We start from the raw sequence: 15,851 nt of genomic DNA on the forward strand, positions 1-15,851 counted from the left end.
GAAAATCATGATCGGGATAGCGGACGTAAAGCTATTGAACTTAGGTATGCTCTTTCCTTTTGTCGAAGTGGAATCGTAGAACAGAATGTGATACGATGAGATAGAATGCAATAGAAATAGAAACAAGGATAGCGAACGGGTTACCTACTCCTAAGGGTCAAAGCAAGCCCTTTAATTCAATTCTTTATTCTTACATTAAAATTCTTACATTAAAGAATGAATAAAATCTCCCCAAGTAGGATTCGAACCTACGACCAGTCAGTTAACAGCCGACCGCTCTACCACTGAGCTACTGAGGAACAAGGGGGGATTCGACCTCCTAGAGTTCAACTCCCGCTCTCAACCCATGAACAATATGAGTCCGAAGCTTCTTTCGTAACTCCCATAATTTCTTCGTAGTGGCTCCGTTCCATGCCTCATTTCATAGGGAAGCCCAAAGTGGCTCTATTTCATTCTATTTCACTTCCTAGCACTTCCTATCATTTAATATCCATCCCTTTGGTCTTATTGACATAAGAGATGTCATTTATAGTCTATCTCTTTCTATATATGGAAAGTCAAGAAATTCTCATCGAAACATCGAGAAATTGTGCATATAGAAAACTCTAAAGAAAGAAAAAAAGGAGACCCATGCCATGATTTTCAAATCTTTTCTATTTAGTAGTCTAAGTTTCTCGATGAGGATAATTAATTCGGTCGTTGTGGTCGGACTCTATTATGGATTTCTGACTACATTCTCCATAGGTCCCTCTTAGATCTTCTTTCTCCAATCTTGGATTAGGGAAGAAGGAGATATTCGCGACTACTGGCGATTTCATTATGGGGCAGCTCATGATCTTCATATCGATCTATTATCCACCTCTGTATCTATTCTTTCTTAGCTAAACAGGTGGAAGATCTATCCAATTTGGTTATATTATATCATGGACTCGAAAAACGGATCTGAATTTGACTGAAATGCACGATCTTCACAGGTATCACTTTTCACGATACCTAAAAGGTGGAATAGCGATTTTCGAACCATTTCCTATAAGAGAATGGTTTCCATTACTTTGAGAAATGGATTCTTATATCAAACTATAGCTATTGCATTAAAGAAGAAAAGAAACTAATAGAAGTCGAAGACGCGGAATGATAGTGAATAGAGAGAAAGATTCTTCTGATTTTCTTGTTTCTATCTACTAGACGCCGTAGAGAATTGAGAATTTTCATGTCTTTCAATTCTCGTACTCGTAATTGGAAAGTTATGGAAGGAGACCCATCATTTTGCAATGAAAACAACATATAAAACTCTGGACAATTTCGAAATCAGGCCAAGCGTCTTAATACATATGCAAAAAAATTCATTATTGGCCCACCATTGATTAGAAGATTTAGCTTGTATGAATCGCTATTGGTTTGATACGAATAATGACAATCGTTTCAGTATGTTAAGGATACAGATGTATCCACAATTCATTTAGAGTTACTTAATAGTCTATTTCTTATACCATATCTCTATCCCGTGAAATTCTCGAGCCAAAAGATGGATGCATATGCTGTGTTTCATTTTGCTAAATGATATCAATTAAATGGTGTATCAATTCCATAAATTGCATATAGCAATAAATAAATCAGCAAAATTCTTTCTAATATTTTAGATAGAAGAAACATTTCTTCTATCTAAAATATTAGAAAGAATGTACCCTTCTATCCAAATCCAATTTGCATCGATAAAATAAATCCAAATTCCAGTAGTAGATGAATAATTGCAAATTTGTGTGTGTACGAGATTAGAATAACTTCAAAATAACTGACATAATTTTGTATTTTTCCTGATCAGAAAAATACATGAAAAAGAAAGGAGGTAGAAAAATTTTTGGATTTATGGTTAAAGAAGAAAAAGAAGAAAACAGGGGTTCTGTTGAATTTCAAGTATTCAGTTTCACCAATAAGATACGGAGACTTGCTTCACATTTGGAATTACACAAAAAAGATTTTTCATCGGAAAGAGGTCTACGAAGACTTTTGGGAAAACGTCGACGTTTGCTGGCTTATTTGGCAAAGAAAAATAGAGTACGTTATAAGAAATTAATCGGTCAGTTGAATATTCGGGAGCAGTAATTTATCGTTCAAATTTTTTTCTTGTTTTATTATTTTTTTAGTAGTCTTATAGTAGTCTTAGATTTTTCATTTTGATGAGCCTCGCTTTGAGGAATTCATGGAATAATCCATTTTCATGGAATAATGAATTAAGGAAGAAAGGATATGAGTCTACCGCTTACAAGAAAAGATCTCATGATAGTCAATATGGGCCCTCAACACCCATCAATGCATGGTGTTCTTCGACTGATCGTTACTCTCGATGGTGAGGATGTTATTGATTGTGAACCCATATTAGGGTATTTACACAGAGGAATGGAAAAAATCGCGGAAAACCGAACTATTATACAATACTTACCTTATGTAACAAGGTGGGATTATTTAGCTACTATGTTTACAGAAGCAATAACAGTAAATGCACCAGAATTCTTGGAGAATATTCAAATACCACAAAGAGCCAGCTATATTAGGGTAATTATGTTAGAATTAAGCCGGATAGCTTCTCACTTGCTATGGCTTGGACCTTTTATGGCGGATCTCGGCGCACAGACTCCTTTTTTCTATATTTTTAGAGAGAGAGAATTAATATATGATCTATTTGAAGCTGCTACAGGTATGCGAATGATGCACAATTACTTTCGCATCGGAGGAGTAGCCGCCGATCTACCTTATGGATGGATCGATAAATGTTTAGATTTCTGTGATTATTTTTTACGCGGAGTTGTTGAATATCAACAACTTATTACACAGAATCCAATTTTTTTAGAGCGAGTTGAAGGAGTAGGTTTTATTAGCGGAGAAGAAGCAGTAAATTGGGGCTTATCGGGACCGATGTTACGAGCTTCTGGAATACAATGGGATCTTCGTAAAGTAGATCCTTATGAGTCTTACAACCAATTTGATTGGAAAGTCCAATGGCAAAAAGAAGGGGATTCGTTAGCTCGCTATTTAGTACGAATTGGTGAAATGAGGGAATCCATCAAAATAATTCAACAAGCTGTAGAAAAAATTCCTGGAGGACCTTATGAAAATTTAGAAGTCCGACGCTTTAAGAAAGAAAATAATTCTGAATGGAATGATTTTGAGTATAAATTTCTTGGTAAAAAACCTTCGCCCAATTTTGAATTGTCAAGACAAGAGCTTTATGTAAGAGTAGAAGCCCCAAAAGGTGAATTAGGGATTTATCTAGTAGGAGATGATAGCCTTTTCCCCTGGAGATGGAAAATCCGTCCACCCGGGTTTATTAATTTGCAAATTCTTCCTCAGCTAGTTAAAAAAATGAAATTGGCTGATATCATGACGATATTAGGTAGTATAGATATCATTATGGGGGAAGTTGATCGTTGAAATGATAATAGATAGGGTAGAGGTAGAAACTATCAATTCTTTTTCGAAATTGGAATTATTAAAAGAAGTCTATGGACTGATATCGATTCTACCCATTTTGACCCTCCTTTTGGGAATAACAATAGAGGTACTCGTAATTGTGTGGTTAGAAAGAGAAATATCTGCGTCGATACAACAACGTATTGGTCCTGAATATGCTGGCCCCCTGGGCCTGCTTCAAGCTATAGCAGATGGGACTAAGCTACTTTTTAAAGAAGATATTCTGCCATCCCGAGGAGATATTTCTTTATTTAGCATTGGACCCTCTATAGCAGTCATATCAGTTTTATTAAGTTTTTTAGTTATCCCTTTGGGATATCATTTTGTTTTAGCCGATCTTAGTATTGGTGTTTTTTTATGGATTGCCATTTCAAGTATAGCTCCTATTGGTCTTCTTATGGCAGGATATAGCTCAAATAATAAATATTCTTTTTCAGGCGGTCTACGAGCTGCTGCTCAATCCATTAGTTATGAAATACCATTAACTTTTTGTGTGCTAGCAATATCTCTACGTGTGATTCGTTAAAATAGATCTTTTTCCTATAAAATCCATTAACTATTTATATTCCTTTTCTTATTTAGTATTTGGGTTGGTAAGTTAAACTAGATAGCTATATGAGTGAAACAAAACAGCTTATAAATTTGTAGTAAAAAGAAAAAATCTCATTTCCTACGTACAAGAAAAAAGTGGAAGTAAACATAAGCAGTGTAAACTCTTTATCCCAAGGTTGATATTTTTTAATTAGTCATCATATCTTGAAGCGGCCAAGAATAAAGGATTCACGATATGGAATTCCATTACTAGAATACTCCTAGTTATTACTATAACTTAATAATCCATAAGAAGAATCCACCAAAAGTTAGTGAAGGGTTAGGAACACTAAAGTACATAAAGGATTAGTAATGGAAAATCTAAAACATTAGAGATTTTTGCCCATAAAAGGAATCATAATAAGGACTTGCAATTTGTAGAAATTATCAAGTAGTACTTTCTTCGGATTCCGATCCAGAGTATGTTCCCATTCACTTGTTAAGGAAATGGCTATCAAGAACGAATTAACCCTTTATCCATTTTTTCTTTTTAAATACCCCCTCCCTGGGGAAAGAAGAATAGTAAAAAAGATATGGAGTGCACTAGAAAAAATTTTCATTATTTCCTTCCTCTATCCATATTCATGCAGAATTGCTCATGAACTAATACCCAACTCTTTCCATTTATTAATTGAATTCCTATAACAAGTAACAAGTGTTTTATTCCAAGATTAAGTTATTACTGAACAAAGAAAAATTTTCATTATATTATAAAGGATGAGATCAATTCGGAAGCGCTTTTTCTTATTCTAGCAGACGGAATTCCTTTGGTCTAATTTAGGACTTTCAAATCTATTTTATTTTATCTAATTCTATCTACGCCCCCGGGGCTAGGAACAAAACAGTCCTTTCCTTTTTCTGATCATAGAGAAGCCGTATGAAGCTAAGGTTTCATGTACGGTTTTGAAATAGCGGTGGGAACTGTGATGTTATCACCGACTATGATTATCTAACAGTTCAAGTACAGTTGATATAGTTGAAGCACAGTCAAAATACGGTTTTTTTGGATGGAATATTTGGCGTCAGCCTATAGGTTTTCTGGTTTTTTTAATTTCTTCTTTGGCAGAATGTGAAAGATTACCCTTTGATTTACCAGAAGCGGAGGAAGAATTAGTAGCAGGTTACCAAACTGAATATTCCGGTATCAAATATGGTTTATTTTATCTTGTTTCTTACCTAAATTTATTAGTTTCTTCTTTATTTGTAACAGTTCTCTACTTGGGCGGGTGGAATTTATCTATTCCCTATATATCCTTTTTTGATTTTTTCCAAATGAATAAAGCAGTTGGAATTTTGGAAATGACAATGGGTATATTTATTACATTAACTAAAGCTTATTTATTTCTCTTCATTTCTATCACAATAAGATGGACTTTACCGAGGATGAGAATGGATCAGTTATTAAATCTTGGATGGAAATTTCTTTTACCTATTTCCCTGGGCAATCTCTTATTAACAACCTCTTCTCAACTTGTTTCACTATAAATAAGATAATACAATAATAGTAAGAATATTTTCAACACAAAAGCTCTCTCAAACAAGAGAAAGAAACATATCTTTTTCATAGATATTTAGAATGAATATGTTCCCTATGGTAACTGGGTTCATGAGTTATGGTCAACAAACAATACGTGCTACAAGGTACATAGGTCAAAGTTTCATAACTACCTTATATCCCACACAAATCGTTTACCTATAACGATTCACTACCCTTATGAAAAATCAATTACACCAGAGCGTTTCCGAGGGCGAATCCACTTTGAATTTGATAAATGTATTGCTTGTGAAGTATGTGTTCGCGTATGTCCGATAGATTTACCCGTTGTGGATTGGAGATTTGAAAAGGATATTAAAAGAAAACAATTGCTTAATTATAGTATTGATTTCGGAGTTTGTATATTTTGTGGCAATTGTGTTGAGTACTGTCCAACAAGCTGTTTATCAATGACTGAAGAATATGAACTTTCTACCTATGATCGTCATGAATTGAATTACAATCAAATTGCTTTAAGTCGGTTACCAATCTCCATAATGGGAGATTACACAATTCAAACAATTAGGAATTCGTCTGAAAGTAAAATAAACAAAGAAAAATCTTCGAATTCAAGAACGATTACTGATTACTAAACTTTGATTTTGTCTTTCTGTTATAAAAATCTAATAATTCTTTATTAAACTTTAAAATTAAACTATAAAGAAAAACGAAAAACTACTGCTTATTGGAAATTATTTCTTATTTTAAATCAGACTAGATTTTCGTGATATAATATAATTTATAACTATAAGTTTATACACAAAAAAATACCCTAATCCTTTTTTCCTTCCTTGAATCCTTTAGTTTTAGTCAGTTCATGAAAAATTTTATACTATTAATTTCTTTTTATCCATAATGGATTTACCTGGACCAATACATGAGATTCTTATGCTATTTGGGGGATTTGTTCTTCTACTAGGGGGTCTAGGAGTAGTATTACTTACCAACCCCATTTATTCTGCCTTTTCGCTGGGATTAGTTCTTGTTTGTATATCCTTATTCTATTTTTTATTAAATTCCTACTTTGTAGCTGTCGCACAACTTCTTATTTATGTGGGAGCCATAAATGTCTTGATCATATTCGCTGTAATGTTCGTAAATGGCTCAGAATGGTCTAAAGATAAGAATTATTGGACTATTGGAGATGGGTTCACTTCACTCGTTTGTATAACTATTGTTTTTTCACTAATGACTACTATCCCAGATACGTCGTGGTATGGAATTCTTTGGACTACAAGATCAAACCAAATAGTAGAACAGGGTCTCATAAATAATGTTCAACAAATTGGAATTCATTTAGCAACCGATTTTTATCTTCCGTTTGAACTCATTTCCATAATTCTTCTAGTTTCTTTAATAGGTGCAATTACTATGGCTCGGCAATAAGAAAACTTAGAAAAAGTACAAATTATAAGAATTGCAAATCTAAAATAAATAACTAAAGAATCACAATTTTGATTTAGTAAAATCCATCTACTGCCAACAAATACCTCCTTTTTTTTTTTTTTTTTTTTCTTTTGTTGTGTAATTGTTCTATTGTAATTAATTGAATCGGTTCAATTCTTGCCCTCATATTGAAATGAATCGAGATTGATAAGGAGTTAGTTAATGATGTTTGAGCATGTACTTTTTTTGAGTGTCTATTTATTTTCGATTGGTATCTATGGATTGATCACAAGCCGAAACATGGTTAGAGCTCTAATATGTCTTGAACTTATACTGAATTCAATTAATCTAAATCTCGTAACATTTTCTGATCTATTTGATAGTCGCCAATTAAAAGGAGATATTTTCGCAATTTTTGTTATAGCCCTTGCAGCTGCTGAAGCCGCTATTGGACTATCCATTCTTTCTTCCATCCATCGTAATAGGAAATCCACTCGTATCAATCAATCTAATTTATTGAATAATTAGACTTTTGAATAATTAGACATAGAATCCTCTAAACAAAGGCGCACATATTAAAATAAATAGAAATCAATACTATTTTCTTAGTATTATTTGAGAATATCCATTTTTTTTAGTAGATTATTGCATAGTATTCTTTTTCACTTAAATGAATTTTTGTATTTGTAATTCATTGATATTGCAATTTGAATATTGCAATAATTTATATTGAAAAGACGATAGCCAATTTATTGGCTAATTCGAATTCGTCTGTACAATTCGTAAAATTCTTTCTTATTTCTTATTTATTGTTGAAATCCAAAATTAAAGTCTCTTGGCTCTCTTCACGCTTTCTCACAAACAGATTAAAAAATAGATTTTTTTTTTTGAAGTTTGGATAAACCATTGCTTCGTCTGGTGTCTACAATACATATGACTCATTATAGTACTAATTTCATTTTTACCAGATCGAAAAATTTTATGTTGAAAAGAAAAATTTATAGATCCAATGTCACATTCCGTAAAAATTTACGATACATGTATAGGATGCACTCAATGTGTACGAGCTTGTCCAACAGATGTATTAGAAATGATACCCTGGGATGGATGTAAAGCCAAGCAAATTGCTTCCGCGCCGAGAACCGAAGATTGTGTGGGTTGTAAGAGATGTGAATCTGCCTGCCCGACAGATTTTTTAAGTGTCCGCGTTTATTTAGGGCCTGAAACAACACGTAGCATGGCTCTATCTTATTGATACGTTACAAAAAACTTCACTCGAATCGTCTGATTCCTCTTTACCGAAGAAGCCTGTGCTCGAAATAATCGAGCACGGGCTTTTCTGGTCAAAACGTATCTTGTCTTTATCACTTTATCATGAGTTATTTTCCTTGGTTAACAATACTTGTTGTTTTGCCGATATTTGCAGGTTCATTAATTTTCTTTTTACCTCATAAGGGAAACAAAGTCGTTAGGTGGTATACTATATCTATTTGTTTATTAGAATTCCTTCTAATGACTTATGCGTTCTGTTATCATTTCCAACTGGAGGATCCCTTAATCCAATTAAAGGAGGATTATAAATGGATAGATGTCTTCGATTTCCACTGGAGATTGGGAATCGATGGACTTTCATTAGGATCTATTTTATTGACAGGATTTATCACTACTTTAGCTACTTTAGCAGCTTGGCCAATTACACGGAATTCGCGATTATTCTATTTCCTGATGCTCGCAATGTATAGTGGTCAAATAGGATTATTTTCTTCGCGAGACCTTTTACTTTTTTTTATCATGTGGGAGTTAGAATTAATTCCTGTTTACTTACTTTTATCCATGTGGGGGGGGAAGAGGCGTCTATATTCAGCTACAAAGTTTATTTTGTATACTGCAGGCGGTTCCATTTTTTTCTTAATCGGAGTTCTGGGTATGGGCTTATATGGTTCCAACGAACCAGGATTAGATTTGGAAAGATTAATTAATCAATCATACCCTGCAACCTTGGAAATACTTTTATATTTTGGCTTCCTTATTGCTTATGCTGTCAAATTGCCGATTATACCCCTACATACGTGGTTACCAGATACCCATGGGGAAGCACATTATAGTACATGTATGCTTTTAGCGGGAATATTATTAAAGATGGGAGCATATGGATTGATTCGGATCAACATGGAATTGTTACCTCATGCTCATTATCTATTTTCGCCCTGGTTAGTAATAATAGGAGCGATCCAAATAATCTATGCAGCTTCAACTTCTCTTGGTCAACGAAATTTCAAAAAAAGAATAGCTTATTCCTCTGTATCTCACATGGGTTTCATAATTATAGGAATTGGTTCCATAACCAACATTGGACTCAATGGAGCTATTTTACAAATATTATCCCATGGATTTATTGGTGCTACACTTTTTTTCTTGGCAGGAACCGCTTCTGATAGAATGCGTCTTGTTTATCTCGAAGAACTGGGGGGAATATCTATCCCAATGCCTAAAATTTTTACCATGTTTAGTAGCTTTTCAATGGCTTCTCTTGCCTTACCAGGAATGAGTGGTTTTGTCGCAGAATTAGTAGTATTTTTTGGACTAATTACTAGTCCAAAATTTCTGTTAATGCCAAAAACACTAATTACTTTTGTAATGGCAATTGGAATGATATTAACTCCTATTTATTTATTATCTATGTTACGCCAGATGTTCTATGGATACAAGCTATTTAATGTTCCAAACGCAAATTTTGTGGATTCTGGACCACGAGAACTCTTTATTTTAATCTGTATCTTTTTACCAGTAATAGGAATTGGTATTTATCCAGATTTTGTTCTCTCCCTATCCGTTGACAGGGTAGAGGCTCTCTTATCCAATTATTATCCTAAATAGGTTTGCTTTTTTTTACTCGTCTGCTCTATTAATGCAGAAATAAGTAAAAAAGTATATAATGCAGAAATAAGTAAAAAAGTATAATTAGATCTATCTCGAATTTTTGAGAACCCTTTGATAAGGCGTTCAAGGGGTTCTCAAATAAAACATAAAAGTAAAAACCTTCATTTCATGAAGGTTTTATTTTATGTAATCATTTAGGTGTTAATGTAAACGAACCATAACTATGTAAGCCTATTCCTAATAGATTTATACCAAAATAACAAATCCAAATTATAAGAAATCCTATCAAAGCTATAAGTGCAGAATTCGTACCCTTCCAATTTGGATTTGTTCTACTATGTAAATAAATTGCGAATATGGTCCAAGTAATAAATGCCCAAGTTTCCTTAGGATCCCAATTCCAATAGGATCCCCAGGCCTCATTAGCCCATACTGCTCCACAAAGAATACCTACGGTTAAAAGGGTAAATCCTAGGCTAATGACACGATAACTCCAAGAATCCAAACGCTCCGTTAATTGATATTTGTAATAATTTGGAAATGAAGGGACAGAGGTTCTTTTTAAAGCACTTCTTTTTGCATAAAAATATTTAATATCACTAAAGAAAAATGTTTTATTTAAAACATTTTTTTTCTTTTTAGAAAAGAAATGGAAATTATTTCGAAATCTAATGATTAGAATAGCGGCAGATAATAAGGATCCGCACAAAAGAGTTGCATAGCTTAATAACATCATACTGACATGCATCATTAACCACTGAGATTGTAGAGCAGGTACTAGTATCGTGGATTGATGCATTTCAGTTAAAAGACCCGATGTGGCAAAGCCTTGCGTTAAAATAGTACTTGGCGTAGTTATTGTGCTTAAATCATTTTTAGAGTTCTGTATTTTAGGAATGGTATGAAGAATATACAGGGCCCATGAAAGGAAGATCAATGACTCATATAAATTACTTAATGGAAAATGTCCCGAGGAAGCCCAACGAGAAACTAAGAATCCTGTTATAGAGAAAAAAGTAACTATCATTCCTTTTTCTGACGAATCGCGTAATCCTCCAAGTTCACGAACTAATAAGGTTATAAAATGAATCGTAATCACAATTGAAATCGTTGAGAAAGAGATATGAGTTAGTATATGTTCTAAAGTTGCAAATAGCATAAGGGGAAGGTCCCATTACAAAATTGTAAATTTCGAATTGATTTCTAATCTATTGTATTCTTTTTCAAGAATGCCGCCACTCGGATTCGAACCGAGATGCTTGAGCACTGCTTCCTAAGAGCAGCGTGTCTACCAATTTCACCATGGCGGCTAACTTCAAATAATAGGTAACTTAAAAGAATAATAGCTATTATCTTGGGAATCGTCGATATTGGGAAAGTCCATAAAATTTAGGAACATTAGAGTTTTCATTAAAATAGACTTCGTTTGGTAGTATCGTTTCCATTTTTTTTTTTTACAATAAACTCTTGCTTTGCCCAATAGAAACACAAACACTGCTTGAAAGAGTTGGAACTTCTTTTTTCTAACTTGCAATTATAGAACTAATTTTTTCTAATTAATTTCCCCTTTACATTTTGAAAATTCTTTCAATACAATGAAAAAAATCCAAAAGGGTTTCTATTTAATGATGAAATTAAAATAAAATGGATAAATAGAAAAGGCTTTTTGGATTTTTTAAAAATTTCTAGAATGAAAGTCTTTATGCTCTTATTAATAAGATTTACTAACCTTATGATTTTGGAGAAGATAGGTGGAAGTTGTAAGTCCTATTGTAAGAATACTCCACTTTTCATAATTTTCCTAATAGAATATGAGGATTCTATTAGGAAAATTATGAAAAGTTCATTGATAGGAAAAGAATACTTAGCACACAGTATACCAAACAAAACTTTTTTTTTCTTGTATATATAAGATAAGAGGGGTTTTTTGTTCTAAGAATATTGTACCGAGTAATTCGACACATAAAAGTACATTCAAAGAAGAATCCAAATTATTAAATAATTGGAATTCTTTTTTGATAAGTCAATTCATATTATTCCAAAATCTTATTATTTGTTTGTTGCCCAGAAAAACCCTTTGGTTTTGGATGCTCATTACCGCTCGAAAATGATCTTGATTTTACTAAAGAATAAGATTGTACTATGGAAAAATAAGTCTTTTTCTTCCAAATATTTTTACGAATACGCTTTTTTGACATTGAAGTACGTTTTTTTGGAACTGCCATTCAAAAAGGAAATTACTTTTTTCTAGTTGTATGTGAAAGACATCTATTGCTGCAAATCAATCCTTCTTTCTTCTTTTTATTAGTATTTATACTTAGATACTGAAAGATACTTAAATTTTGAATTATTTTTTACTTCATTTTGTCTAATGCGGATAAGACAACAAGAATTTTTTAACATTTTTTCTTTATATATTTTATACTTTTTTTTTAATAATATAGAATATATAGAAGGGTTTCTCATTTAAATCTATTTATATCTATTTATATATCAAGTATACTCCATATATAGATATATGGTATGGAAGCCTATCCCCCATATAAGATAAGACGGGGGGATAAAAAGAAGGGAAAATGAAAATAGTTAATTAAGTTCAGAATGGTATTCCATAAAGGAAAGGAATTCCAATCAAAACAAAAAATACTGAGTCTCTTAAACAAGACATTCTAAAACTTAGGTAATTTATAGTCATTAGAATTTTAGTTCTATATGAAGTAAGGACTATTCGATAATTTCTTATAAACATAGGTTTTCATTGGAATTCACTCAATCAGTTAATTATGGAACAAGAGAGCTGTTTCATCTTTGTTTTAAAGAAATATAAAAATGAATTATGAATAGAAAGTAAAATGATTCCACTTTTTTTTTTTTATTTTTATAAATATCTTTATTTAGTTAATAAAATAACTTCGTTACCTAGTTATTTTATTAACTTTTTTAATTTAACCAACTAAACCCATTCTTAATTTTTAATTATTTCAATGAGATAAATTTTGGAAAAATTAAGAATTTCAGTATTTTTTCTTATTCTTTTTATTTATTCTTTCAGAAAGAGATAAGAATTGGTTTGGTGAATCGGAAACAATTTTATAGAAAAATTGAAGTAAAAATTGAAGTAAAAATTGCAATTTCTTTTCTTATGGAACATACATATCAATATGCATGGGTAATCCCTCTTCTCCCACTTCCAGTTATTATGTCAATGGGATTTGGCCTTATTCTTATTCCGACAGCAACAAAAAATCTTCGTCGCATATGGGCTTTTCCTAGTGTTTTACTCTTAAGTATAGCTATGGTATTCTCAGTTCAACTGTCTATTCAACAAATAAATGGAAGTTCGATCTATCAATATCTATGGTCTTGGACCGTCAATAATGATTTTTCTTTAGAATTTGGATACTTGATTGACCCACTTACTTCTATTATGTTAATACTAATTACTACTGTAGGAATCCTGGTTCTTATTTATAGTGATGGTTATATGTCTCACGATGAAGGATATTTGAGATTTTTTGTTTATATAAGTTTTTTCAATACTTCCATGTTGGGATTGGTTACTAGCTCCAATTTGATACAAATTTATTTTTTTTGGGAACTCGTGGGAATGTGTTCTTATTTATTGATAGGCTTTTGGTTTACACGACCAATCGCAGCGAGTGCTTGTCAAAAAGCTTTTGTAACTAATCGTGTAGGGGATTTTGGTCTATTATTAGGAATTTTAGGTTTTTTTTGGATAACAGGTAGTTTAGAGTTTAGGGATTTGTTCAAAATAGCTAATAACTGGATTCCTAATAATGGAATTAACTCTTTACTTACTACTTTGTGTGCTTTTTTATTATTCCTTGGTGCAGTTGCGAAATCCGCACAATTCCCTCTTCACGTATGGTTACCCGATGCTATGGAAGGGCCCACTCCTATTTCGGCTCTTATACACGCAGCAACTATGGTTGCTGCGGGAATTTTTCTTCTAGCTCGACTTCTTCCTCTTTTCATATCTTTACCTTTGATAATGAGTTTTATTTCTTTAGTAGGTACAATAACACTATTCTTAGGAGCTACTTTAGCTCTTGCTCAGAGAGATATTAAAAGAAGCTTAGCCTATTCTACAATGTCTCAATTGGGTTATATGATGTTAGCTCTAGGTATAGGTTCTTATCAAGCTGCTTTATTCCATTTGATCACTCATGCTTATTCAAAAGCTTTATTGTTCTTGGGATCCGGATCCGTTATTCATTCAATGGAACCTCTTGTTGGATATTCACCAGATAAAAGTCAAAATATGGTTCTTATGGGCGGTTTAAGAAAATACATTCCAATCACAAGAACTACTTTTTTATGGGGTACACTTTCTCTTTGTGGTATTCCACCTCTTGCTTGCTTCTGGTCCAAAGATGAAATCCTTAGTAATAGTTGGTTGTATTCGCCCTTTTTTGGAATAATAGCCTCCTTTACTGCAGGATTAACTGCCTTTTATATGTTTCGGATATATTTACTTACATTTGATGGGTATTTGCGTGTTCATTTTCAAAATTACAGTAGCACTAAAGAGAGTTCCTTGTATTCAATATCCTTATGGGGAAAAAGGATACCCAAAGGAGTGAATAGGGATTTCGTTTTATCAACAACGAAGAGTGGAGTTTCTTTTTTTTCACAAAATATACCAAAAATTCAAGGTAATACAAGAAATAGGATAGGATCCTTTACTACGTCTTTTGGGGCTAAAAAAACTTTTGCCTATCCGCATGAAACGGGAAATACTATGTTATTTCCTCTTCTTATATTACTACTTTTCACTTTGTTCATTGGATTCATAGGAATCTCTTTTGATAATGGAGGAATTGGTAATGGAATAGCAGAGTTAACCATATTATCAAAGTGGTTAACTCCCTCAATAAACTTTACCCAGGAAAGTTCTAATTCTTTTGTAAATTCATATGAATTTATTACTAATGCAATTTCTTCTGTAAGTCTAGCTATCTTTGGTTTATTCATAGCATATATCTTCTATGGATCCGCTTATTCTTTTTTTCAGAATTTGGATTTAATAAACTCTTTTTACAAAGGAAATCCTAAAAAAGAATTTTTAGATCAAGTAAAAAAAAATATATACAGTTGGTCATATAATCGTGGTTATATAGATATTTTCTATACTAGGGTCTTTACCCTCGGTATAAGAGGGTTAACCGAACTCACGGAGTTTTTTGATAAGGGTGTTATTGATGGAATTACCAATGGAGTGGGTCTTGCTAGTTTTTGTATAGGAGAGGAAATTAAATATGTAGGGGGAGGTCGAATCTCGTCTTATTTATTCTTTTTTTTATGTTATGTATCTGTGTTTTTATTCTTTTTTCTTTCTTAAGTTAAGGAATTTACAACAAGTCTCTTGCAAAAATAACTATCCTATCCCCTTTCTACAATCTCTCTATATCCTTGTTACATAAGGTAAGTATTGTATAATAGTTCGGTTTTCCGCGATTTTTTCCATTCCTCTGTGTAAATACCCTAATATGGGTTCACAATCAATAACATCCTCACCATCGAGAGTAACGATCAGTCGAAGAACACCATGCATTGATGGGTGTTGAGGGCCCATATTGACTATCATGAGATCTTTTCTTGTAAGCGGTAGACTCATATCCTTTCTTCCTTAATTCATTATTCCATGAAAATGGATTATTCCATGAATTCCTCAAAGCGAGGCTCATCAAAATGAAAAATCTAAGACTACTATAAGACTACTAAAAAAATAATAAAACAAGAAAAAAATTTGAACGATTAAATTACTGCTCCCGAATATTCAACTGACCGATTAATTTCTTATAACGTACTCTATTTTTCTTTGCCAAATAAGCCAGCAAACGTCGACGTTTTCCCAAAAGTCTTCGTAGACCTCTTTCCGATGAAAAATCTTTTTTGTGTAATTCCAAATGTGAAGCAAGTCTCCGTATCTTATTGGTGAAACTGAATACTTGAAATTCAACAGAACCCC

The sequence above is a fragment of the Triticum urartu genome, unplaced genomic scaffold (genome assembly GCF_056163025.1).
Source record: "Triticum urartu cultivar PI428250 unplaced genomic scaffold, HENAU_Tu73 scaffold982, whole genome shotgun sequence".
Classification (NCBI taxonomy): domain Eukaryota; kingdom Viridiplantae; phylum Streptophyta; class Magnoliopsida; order Poales; family Poaceae; genus Triticum; species Triticum urartu.